Genomic DNA, 12,096 nt, shown 5'->3' with positions numbered 1-12,096 from the left:
TGAGCCTGACACTGTATGATTATTTTTCTTGAATTTTTGCAGCATCTCTGCAGAACTCTACTTTTTGAGTAGAACTGAAAAGAGGAAAACTTGCTATACATACAGTGGTAACAGTTCAGGCCTGTGGGTTGGGACACCTGTGGGCTCTCACTCCTGAAATAATCAATGTCCCCTGCCACAAGCCCACCTCCCAGGTGCTGGAGGTCAGCAGGGAGTGCTGTGCCCCACCCCTGTCATGTGGCCTAACTCCCAACTCCCAACTCCGAGGGACACAACGCAGCATCTCCTAAGCCTGTGCACTTCGAGAAGTGCCACCTAGCCAGGACCAAGTGCCTTGCCTAACTGTTTGGGTTTTTTTCTTTTTTTTTTTTCAAGTTTTTCTTACTTACTCTTAAATTCATTCAGCTAATAAGGGCCTGCTAAAGCGCTAGGTACTAGGGCCTGCTAAAGCAGTAAATGAAACAGGCAAATCAGATGCCGATGCACCTAAAACTCATTCTTCAGCAGAAGAGGGCAAAGAGGTTGTGGATCAGGCCTGCAGAAGTCCAGCACCATCTAGGGTCACAGCTGCACAGTTGAGGATCCAGTGGGAGGCCCACCACTTCAGGCTCACTGGGAAAAAGAGAAAGTTCCCTCGGCCAGCACAGCCCCCTGGTTCCAGCCCCTCTACAGGGTCTTTCCCTGCTGATTTGGCCTCTGTCCCTAGGACTTGGATTCTAGAAGGTGGGCACGGAGTGGAGGACACTCACTGGGTGTCCTGTGGCCCCTGGGAGAGGACGCTCCCATACTTACCCCACCTTCCATGTACAGTGTTACTAAGTGGACATTTAAGTCCAGGAAGATTTGTTCAGCTTCCGCTCTGTGCCAGGTGGTGTGCCCGCCTCAGAGAAAATCCCTGCATGCATGGGACTTACCATCTGGTCAACCAGCTTGCGGTTAAGAGCCTGGGTTCCATGAACAGACTCAGAATTCAAATCCCAATTTCCCCTTTCTTCCTGGTGCCCTTGAACTCATGATTTAACCTCTCTGCCTCATTGTATAAGATAGGAGTGCTATTTAGTGGTACCCAACTCATGGGGTCATTGTGAAATTTCAGTGTGATTATGCATGTAAGATCCACATATAGCGGGGGCACAAAGGACACACTCATTAAGTATGTTCACAGTTATGGTGACTATCAGTATTTTTTATGAAAAACATGGTCTGAGAATTCAGAACTCAAACTCAAACTCTCAGGGTGCCTTGGCAGCTCAGTCAGTAGAGTGACTCGATTTCAGCTTGGATCGTGATCCCAGGGTTGTGGGATTGAGCCCCACGATGGGCTCCACACTGAGTGTGGAGCCTGCTTGAGATTCTCTCTCCCTCTGCCCCTCCTCCCCTCACTCTGTCTCTCTAAAAATAAAATATATCCTTAAAACATTTTTTTTTTTTTTAGTTAAAAAAATATATATATGGGGCACCTGCATGGCTCAGTCAAATAAGCTTCCAACTCTTGGTTTCAGCTCAGGTCATGATCTCATGGTTCGTGAGTTCGAGCCCTGCACTGTCAGTGTGGAGCCTGCTTGAGATTCCCCCTCTCCCTCTGTCTCTCCCCTGCTTGCACTCTCTCTCCCCCTCAAAATAAAAAAATTTTTTAAACGTTTGTCTATTTCTGAGAGAAAGCGTGAGCAGGGGAGGAGGGAAACACAGAATTTGAAGCAGGCTCCAGGCTCTGAGCTGTCAGCACAGAGCCCGACGTGAGGCTTGAACTCACAAACAGCGAGATCATGACCTGAGCCAAAGTTGGAGGCTTAACCAACTGAGCCACACAGGCACCCCGATGAACTTTAAAAAAATAAATAAAACCCAAACTCTGATCCTTTTAATTCACCCAGATGGAGCTGCCCTTTGTGGCCTTGAGGATCCAGCCTCCCTAGTCATAACTTCTGCCCCACAGTCCGCTTGATCAGTAGATCCAGGAAGTATATCATACCAGGGAGAAGGCTAGGGAAGGGGACTGACATTAGGCAGTCATATGACTGGGGGGCTTGAACGTTTTACTTTAGGCCATAAAGTAAATGTGACCTCATTTTAAGAGTTGTGGGCAGTAAGACCAAAATAACTCAGAGTCTTTATAGAGGTGGATATTGATATATTTATTTATATGGGTTTATTAAACAATAGGGTGTCGCAGGAGGTGCAACGTTTTTCTCTTTAAAAGGGAGGTGACCGGGGCGCCTGGGTGGCTCAGTTGCTTACATATCTGACTTCAGCTCAGGTCATGATCTCATGGTTCGTGAGTTCAAGCCCTGCATTGGGCTCTGCACTGACAGCTTCTAATCCTCTATCTCCCTCTCTCTGCCCCTTCCCTGCTCGCTCTCTCTTTCTCGAAAATAAAGTAAAAAAACATTACAAAATGAGAGGTTACCATTTAAAAGCCTTCCGCAAAGAATATGTTAAGAAACCGGTAGTAACAGTTGCCTCTGGCAATGGAAGCAATGACGGAGGATGGAGGTATTTTTCACACTGTGTTCCGTTGGGCTTTTCTAATTTCGTGCTTTCTGAAGGTATTGCCATTTTTTTAAATCAATATCTGATGGTAACGAAGTCGTGTTGGAAAGTGCTCAGGTGTTTTGAAAGTAGCGGAGTGGTGGCTCCCAGTTACTCAAACAGCAAGTACACACCAGATACGCAGGGTGGACACGGTCACTGGGATAAGGTGACAAAGATGTCTTCAGTTGACACGGCCTTAAATCTCCAAGATTTTCAGGATGCCTGGGGGGCTCGGTTGAGCATCCAACTTTGGCTCAGGTCGTGGTCTCACAGTCCGTGAGTTCCAGCCCCGCATCGGGCTCTGCGCGGTCAGCAAGGAACCTTCTTTGGATCTTCTGTTCCCCTCTCTCTCTGCACCCCCACCCCGTGCTTACGCTCTTTCTCTCAAAAATAAACCTTTAAGAAAGAAAACCACGATTTTCTCTTCTGACATAAGACCGTAGTGGGCGTTGCAGGGCTGAAACGGCACTTCCACGAAGCTGTCAGACCCGGGCCCTGCTTCTCCCCTTGTACCAGCTCTGGTTTATGGCCCTGAACTCATCCTTCATGATCCAAGGCGGCCCCTCCATTTCCTGGCATTCTAGCCAGAAGACAAGGGGAAAGAGAGGCATAGCACTTCCTTTAAGGAAAGTTCCCAAAAGCTGCATGACGTTTCTGTTTCCATCCCTTCCGCCAGAACTAACTGAACCTAGCTCCAAGGGAAGCTGGCAAATGCCGCTTGGGTTCTGGGTAGCCGTGTGCCTAGCAAAGATAACCAGAGGAACAGGAAGTGGGAAACAATCGTGTCTCTGCTTCTGGTGTATCAGGACCTTCGGGGTTTTGTTGTTGTTAATTCGTTGTTTTGATTGACAAAGGTCCACAAGTCCCCCCTGAACCCCTCAGAACAGAATGTTGCTGGGGCAGGTGGGACCAAGGAACCTCTTCCTCTTCAGAAGAAACGGACCGAGACCCTGACCCCTTCATTCCCCCTGTTCTTTTCCCCTTCTGGCAAATTTTACACCTGACAGTTTTTGTTTTGGCTTTTTGGCTTGGTTTTTTTGTTTTGTTTTTTAATAAACTGATATTGAAATTAGATCACATTCCCTTAGCAGGCTGTTCAAAGTGTTTCTGGGCTCTTGGAGAATATAACTCAAACATTCATTCAGTAGCCCTGATGATTGCTCGCCTGCTACCAGGTGCTGGGTGGAGAGTGTGGGCAAAATTTCCGTGGCCCCTTACCTTGTTGACTTAATCCAGTCACAGCACTCTCCAGCAGAAATAAATGTAACTTTAAATTTTCTAGCATCCATACATTTTTTTAAAATGGTAAGCTTAATGTCAACGATATATTTTATTTAACTCAACACATCCAAAATAAATATTATTTATGTAATCAATTTAAAAATTATGAGATATTTTACACTCTTTATGCTAAATTTTCAAAATCCAGTGTATTTTTTTTTAATGTTTATTTATTTTTGAGAGAGAGAGCAGGGGAGGGGCAGAGGAAGAGGGAGACAGAGGATCCGAAGCAGGCTCCAGGCTCCAAGCTATCAGCACAGAGCCTGATGTGGGGCTCGAACCCACGAACTGTGAGATCATGACCGGAGGGGGAATCGGACACTTAACCGACTGAGCCACCCAGGTGCCCCATAATCCACTGCATGTTTTATACTTAACAGCATATCCCAAGTTCCATGTGTGCAATAGCCACATGTGGCTGGTGGCTATCGTATTAAGACTGGAAAGCATGGGTTAGTGGAAGAGGAGAGACCGTAAATGGTACACAATTACGTGCTGTGCTGAGCCAGGGAAGAGCTACAGTAATAAAGAAGAATGTAGAGCCGGTGGTCTGAGCGGGCCTCAGAGCAGGGGCCACCTGAAGGATGAGAAGAGCAAGGGCGACGGCTCCGGAAGAGGGACTGGTCCACAGGGAGGCCCTGGGGAAGGGGAGCCTGGCCCATTCAAGGGCCAAGGGCCACCAGCAGGAAGCCAGTGACATCCTCTCCAGAAACTTCTAACCGGTATCTGAGCTGAGCCCAGGCCCAGGGAGTTTCCACCGACTTCTGTGCCTTCTGAGGCTGGGCCCTCGGCTCCCCCCACTCACTGTCCAAGGAACTTTCTGGTGAACGTCTATCTCTTGGGGTTTGGAAGTGTCCAGAAGTCATTTTCTGTGGCCTCTTCACCTGGCCCCAAACCCACATCCTATTAGAAGGTGGATGATCCACACTCTGAAAAGGCAGAGGGAGCCTGGCGGAGAAAGACCGAGTCCCACAGCCTCCGTCAGAAGCTTTTTGGCACAGAGTTCGCTCCGTGTTCACAGTGCACCTGGGGCCTGTACTTCCATACTCCTTTCCTGGAGGAGGGATTGCCTCCAAGAGAAGCCAGGGGTGAGGAGAATCGTGCCCCTGTCCCCTGCAGTCACTTCACCACCAAACAACAGGCCTGACCAATTCACCCCATACAGGTCGGGGAGCATATCGTAACCACCCGAGGCTGGCATGAGAAGTAAACTTGACCAGACTCCCGGCTAGACTACACCAGTCTCCCAGGGGCTCAAGGCAAGCGATGTATTCAGCCTTCAGTAAGACAGCGCTCAGGCTCCGTGTGAATTCACAGAGGTGCCAAGAACTCCACAGGTCCGGCAGAAATGGTCCTGGTCTGAGCGAGCCAAGACCCACCCTTGCCTGGGTTGGCCGCCTTACCTGCTTTCCCTCCCTCCCAGTTTCCCAGTCCACAAACCACCGTCTGGCCTGCGTATTTTAATTATTTTGCTAATTGTGTCTCCCCCCAGTGGAATGCAGGCTCCACGAGGATGGGTAGTTCCTTTTGTTTTAATCGCCCCGCTGTGTCCTCCAGGCTTAGCACAGTGCCTGGCACGTAGTGGGTGGAATAAATGAAGTGGATTCAGTCTTGAATTCCCTCTTAGTATTCAGCATCAAGGAGTGAGGCCCTTGGAGCCCAGCAGCCTGGATTTCTATCTCTGCTCACTTTGCAGCTTCCTCGAAGCTGCCCCGAGCCCACAGGCCCGTTAAGGGTGTCCTCGCTGCAGGGTCTCTGTCCAAGGACTGTCGTCTCCCCCTTTCCCCCCACCAAAGGCTCAATTCCACCTTTGCCCAGGGCGGGCCCCTCGCAGCGCGCTGCAACCGGGGCAAGTGGCTGATGAGCACCTCCCCGCCTCCCATTCCTGTCTGCGGGCCTGGGCCCCAACCCTGGCCCCAAACAGAAGAGTCGGAGCCAAACACTTCCAGCATATACCACCATGGGTGATTTATTTAAGGGTCTCCAAATAATCACTTAAGTGTCACCATGGCAACCTGAAGAGTTGCCATGGAGATTGGAGCAGGAAACGTCCCCATGGAGACCCCTGGGAGACTCTCTAGGAAATCATTACCAGGTGGATGGAGCTTGAGAAGGGGGAGCTGGGCACATGAGGGAGCCCCACGCTTCTGTGTACTGGCAGGAGGAGGGGGTGAAAGGGCAGGGTGGGAAAGACCAGCCTGGGAAGGCGGGCAAGTTAATGATCTCCACCAAGTCTAGGGTCCCGTGTGATAAAGAACTACCGTATGCACAGAATCCATCTGACGGGAAAGTCGGGAAACTAGAAACTTTGGTGGCCCCAAAGAAGGGGGTGAGGGAGAGAGACTTATTCGTCATGTGTGCTCCTTTGTGTACTGTCGGACTTTGTTTTGTCAGGTATGTAAATATTAAATATTCCAAAACTAAAATTAAATAAGTTATTTACAGAGCATTTACTACATTCAATATTTATACCCTCAAAACAACTCCATAAGGTTAGGTATCGATCCCACTACACAGATGGGCAAACTGGGGTTCAGAAAGCGGCCCACCATCACACAGATCGGTGGGAATTAAACCCAGGGCTCTCCAGCACCCCCAGCACGTCTGAGTTCTCTGATCTGCCTCTGGCCCGCTGAGCACTGTTAGGTGACTGTCACACCCCTGGAGCTCAGTGTCTTCCCCTGCAACAGCTGGGCAGTGGGGACTGGGTGAAAGCTAAAGTCCTGCTATAGTGCTGACATCCTGTGACTGGGGGCTCTTTGGAAGGGTTTCTGAGAATGATCACCACAGCCCTTCTCTTCCTCCCCCTTTCCCTCAGCCACTCTCCAGTCCCCATCCACAGCAGTGCATCTGCAGGGTTCCAAAGGAAACACTTCACTCAGAGAGCCAAGCCAGAGGGACCTTTGAAGAAGCTCTATATTCCCTCTTAGCAGAGGAGGAGGGTGTGGCCCAAGAGAGGGAAGGTGACCCACCAGGCAAATGCAAACCCAAACCATGACCTATCTCCACACACCCATTAGGGAGGTTATCATGGAAACAAAACAAAACAAAACAAACAAAAGATGAACCAGGACAAGTGTCTGGAAAGATGTTGAGAAATTAGAACCTTCATACACTACTAGTGGGGAGATTGGAACCTACATACACAGCTATCAAATGGTTCAGCTGTGTCTCAGCTCAGGCTGCTACAACAAAATCCCATTGGCTGGGTAGTTTAAATAACAGACACTTATGCAGCACCTGGGTGGCTCGGTCAGTTAAGTGTCCGACTTCGGCTCAGGTCATGATCTCATGGCTTGTGAGTTCGAGCCCTGCGTCGGGCCCTGTGCTGACAGCCAGGAGCCTGGAGCCTGCTTCGCACTCTCTCTCTCAAAAACAAATAAACACTTAAAAATAATAATAACAAGGGGCACCTGGGTGGCTCGGTCGGTTGGGCGTCCGACTTCGGCTCAGGTCATGATCTCACGGTCCGTGGGTTCGAGCCCCGCATCAGGCTCTGTGCTGACTGCTCAGAGCCTGGAGCCTGTTTCAGATTCTGTGTCTCCCTCTCTCTCTGCCCCTCCCCTGTTCATGCTCTGTCTCTCTCTGTCTCAAAAATAAATGTTTAAAAAAATAAAAAAATAATAATAATAACAAAATAAACAACACACACACCTCTTTCTCACAGTTCTGGACACTGAGAAGTCCAAGATCAAAGTGCCACTATATTCAGTTCTTCATGAGGGCCCATGTACAGACAGCCACCTGCTTGAGGTATCCTCACATGGTGGAGGGAGAAGCTCGGGTGTCTCTTTTCTTCCTATAAGGGCTCGAATCCCATCATGGAGCTCCACTCTCATGACCTCATCTAAATGTAATTACCTCCCCAAAGCCTCACCTCCTAATAGCATCACATCGGGGGTTATGGCTTCAACCATTAATTTAGTGGGGGGATGGACGCAAACATTCAGTCCATGAAAAAAATTCTAGAAAACAGTCTGGCAGTTGCTCAAAGGGTTAAACATAGGTATCACATGGCTCAGCAATTCTGCACCTAGGTGTATCCCCAAGAGGGTTCAAAACATGGGTTAATGCAAAAACAGGGACAGGAATGTTCACGGCGCCATTCTACAAAATAGTCAAAAAGTGGAAAGGACCCAAATGTCCGTCAGTGGATGAGTGGATAAACAAAATGTGGCACATCCACAAATGGAATGTTATTTGGCCATAAAAGGGATCAAAGTATTGACCTACGCTACAATGCGGGTGATCCTTGAGAAGGTCATGCTAAGGGAAAGAAGCCACTCACAAAGCACCACACAGAACCACATACCATATATGTGATGGCACTTACATGAAACAGGGGTATCTGTAAAGACAGAAAGTAAGTTAGCGCCTGCTCGGGGCAGGGGGCGGTGGGGGGGGGGGGGGGGGGGGGAAGATTGGGTGGTGACTGCTAATGGGTGTGGGGTTTCTTCCGGGGTGGTGAAAATGTTCTCAAATTGACTGTGGTGATAGGTGCATGACTCTGAATATTCTAAAAGTCACTAAATTGTATACTTTGAGTGGGTACATTGTATGCTACGTGGATAATATCTCAATAAAGCTGTTTAAACAAGAGAGTGAGAGGGAAAGTACTAACCCAAGGTCGCACAACCACTAGTGGCTGCTTTGGGGTCCCGGCGACCGGCCAGCCTCCTCGCACCCATTCTCTTTAGGAGGGCCAGTAGGGCTTCTCGGGCTGTTTCTGAAATGAGTGGGTGCCGTGTGCTGGGGGCTTCAGATCGTGCCCTCCTCCCCACGGCCCTCAGCCAGACCATCATTCTTTAACAAATGGGGCAACCTCAAGATTTCATTTAGAGAAAGGGGTCCACTGTCAAAAGAAAAGAAAAGTAAAAGTTTGAAAGACACTGACCAGAGAAAGTATTAAGGAGGGATGGCAAAGTGATTAAGAACCTAGCCACTGGCCTTGTAGGAAGCCTGTCTTTTTATTCTGATGCTTTGATATGCTGGGGCCTTGCTGACCCTGGAGAGACTACCCCTTCCAGGACTAGCCAATTCCTGGAGATAAAGGATTGTCCTGGGAGTGCACTTTTAATATGCAAACCAACTGATTTAGAGCCCATATCCCAATCACCTTTTTTTTTTTAATACATATAAGTTTTTTTTTGTTTTTTTTTTTAGGTAATCTCTACACCCAACATGGGGCTTGAACTTGTAACCCTGAGATCAAGAGTCACATACTCCCATCGACTGAGCCCGCCAGGTACCCCAATAGCCTTGTTATTACACTCAGCCACTATTCCCCTGCCCTAATCACCCCAGAGCCAGGTACCAGACAACAAGGGACAGCCCTATGCCCCAGAGCCACTGACACTATTCAAACTAGACAATCTTGAATGTGCTTACCCCACCTTGCCCATCCTTCCTGCAGAAACCACAACAAAGGGTCTCAGCCATGTTTCCCCTTCCCCACCTGCCTTCTGGTGCTTCCCAGTGTGCCCTTGTACGGCACGTCCCCTCCTCTTGGGAACTGTGAGTAACATACTCTCTTTTTTTTTACTGAGGAATAATTGACATATGCCATTATATTCGTTTCAGGTGCACAACATAATGATTCAATATTTGTGTACATGGAAAATGATCACCACAGTAAGTCTAGCTAACATCTGTCACCATGCATAATCATAAAACTTTTTTTCTACTTGTGATGAAAACTTTTAAAATCTACTCTCTTAGCAATTGTCAGACATACAGTACAATATTGTTAGCTACAGTCAGCATGCTGGGCACACACTACCTTTCCTAGGACAATTATCCCCCAATCTGTTGGCCTCACCATACCTAAATAAAAATGAGGTCTATGTTTTGTTGGGTTTTTTAAAAATTTTTTTTTAACGTTTATCTATTTTTGAGACAGAGAGAGACAGAGCATGAATGGGGGAGGGTCAGAGAGAGGGAGACACAGAATCCGAAACAGGCTCCAGGCTCCGAGCTGTCAGCACAGAGCCCGACGCGGGGCTTGAACCCACGGACGGTGAGATCATGACCTGAGCCGAAGTCGGCTGCTTAACCGACTGAGCCACCCAGGCGCCCCAAAAATGAGGTCTATGTTTTAAAGCAGGCCTCGTTCTGCTCTAAGTCTGCCTTGGCCCCCCGTGACCTCAGACAAAGTCCTCCACCTCTGTGTCTCCCTGTACTCCTCCACAAACCCAGGTTACCAGCTAGGCCGGGCTCAGGATCCTCACAGACCAGTGTTGTGTTTATAATCCATTGTGGCTTACAAAAGAAGGCTGTGCCAAGGGCCCGAGTGGGCACTCCAGTCCAGCTCCTGCTCTGCTTTTCAAGCTATGGATGTGCCAGGAAAAAAGGGCATCGGTTCCTAATACATAAAAAGGCCCCTGTGGGTCAGCAGTGGCCCTCAGCCACCATATGGTGCTACTACCAGGACTGATAGGGTTAAGAGTTGTGGAGTACGTAGAACAGCACCTAGCACGCCAGAAATAGTGTCATCATGGTCCCAGAAGGCGGGACAGGGTTCCTAGATACCGTGACAGTATCAAGGAAGGGTTCCATTCTTAAATTTTTTTTTTAATGTTTTTATTTATTTTTGAGAGAGAGAGAAACAGAGTGTGAGCAGGGGAGGGGCAGAGAGAGAGGGAGACACAGAATCTGAAACAGATTCCAGGCTCCAAGCTGTCAGCACAGAGCCCGATGCAGGGCTCGAACTCACCAACTGTGAGATCATGACCTGAGCCGAAGTCGGACGCTCAATCGACTGAGCCCCCCAGGCGCCCCAAGGAAGGGTTCCAATCTATTTTGCTTTTGGGGGATAAGGGGCCATGGGTGTACTTAAGCCGATGTCATTTAATTTTTTAAAAATTTTTTATGTTTATTTATTTTTGAGAGAGAGAGACAGAGCGTGAGTGGGGGAGGGGCAGAGAGAGAGGGAGACACAGAATCCGAAGCAGGCTCCAGGCTCCGAACTGTCAGCACAAAGTCCCACGCGGGGCTCAAACTCCCAAACCGCGAGTTCATGACCTGAGCCGAAGTCGGACGCTTAACCGACTGAGCCCCCCAGGCGCCCCTAGCCGATGTCATTTAAATCTCAAAGGAAAATGAACTGAGCTGACGCCCAGTCTACAAATGAACACATATTTGCACACCCACATTCATAGCAGCATTATTCACAAGAGCCAAAACGTGGAAGCAACCCAAGTGCCTGTTGACAGATGAATAAACAAAATGTGCACTATGAACACAATGGAATATTATTCAGCCTTAAAAAGGAAGGAAATTCTGACGCACGCTGCAACCTAGATGAGCCTTGAGGACATTACACCAAGTGAAATAAGTCCGTCACCAAAAGACAGATCCTGTATAATTCTACTTATATTAGGTGCCTAGAAGAGTCAAATCCACAGACACAGAAATAGAACGGTGGTTGCCAGGGGTTGAAGGGAGGGGGAAATGTGGAATTGTTTAATGGACACTGAGTTTCAGTTTTTCCAGGATGAAAAAGTTCGGGAGATGGATGGTGTTGATGGCCACACAACAACGTGGATGTACTGAATGCCACCGAAGTATACACTTAAAAATAGTTTAAGTGATAGATTTTATGTAATGAGTATTTTACCACAATTTCGTTTTAAAGGCACAGCCAAGTCATTTGCTAACAAATCCATACACAGGAGAGTAATGACCCTCGTCCTTTAGGAAAACTGCTCAGGGCAGTGGGAAGCGATCTTTAAAATGCTTCTCGACCATAGAGGAAGGGAAGGAAAAATAAGTTACCAACAGAGAGGGAGGGAGGCAAACCATAAGAGACTCTTAAATACAGAGAACAAACTGAAGGTTGATGGGGAGGTGGGGGGTTGGGGGCAGGAAAAATGGGTGATGGGCATTGAGGAGGGCACTTTTTGGGATGAGCACTGGGTGTTGTATATACAATGAACCATGGGAATCTACTCCCAAAGCCAAGACCACACTGTATGCACTGTATGTTAGCTAACATGACAATAAATTATTAAAATAATTTTAAACCGAAGAAGGGAAAAATAAATAAGTAAGTAAGTACGTAAGTAAATAAAGTGCTTCTCCACTAGGCAGGTGGTAACATTTGTTTGGACCCCTCAGAGCCCGCGGAGGCCGAGCTCTCTGTCCGTGAGGTGCCTGGAACGTGAGGTTTCCTGCTCACACCAGCTATTTTATTTTTTATTTTCTTTCCTTTTTATTTGTATCCCAATATAGTTAACCTACAGTGTTGTATTAGTATGAGCTGTTTTAAGTTAATTGCACGCACAT

The 12,096-nt window shown here is 48.1% G+C and overlaps 1 long non-coding RNA gene across 1 annotated transcript; it reads left to right on the top strand.

Annotated features, from left to right (window-relative positions):
* Positions 1-5,833: 5,833 nt before the first annotated feature.
* LOC125933515 (uncharacterized) lies at positions 5,834-9,617 on the top strand. The gene is made up of 3 exons (XR_007460979.1): positions 5,834-6,207; positions 8,977-9,058; positions 9,394-9,617. It is a non-coding gene; the product is annotated as an uncharacterized LOC125933515 (long non-coding RNA).
* The last annotated feature ends 2,479 nt before the right edge of the window (positions 9,618-12,096 follow it).

This window comes from Panthera uncia, chromosome D2 (assembly GCF_023721935.1).
Source record: "Panthera uncia isolate 11264 chromosome D2, Puncia_PCG_1.0, whole genome shotgun sequence".
Classification (NCBI taxonomy): domain Eukaryota; kingdom Metazoa; phylum Chordata; class Mammalia; order Carnivora; family Felidae; genus Panthera; species Panthera uncia.
The sequence above is the reverse complement of the archived record's forward strand: the minus strand, read 5'-3'. Positions and strand labels throughout refer to the sequence as shown.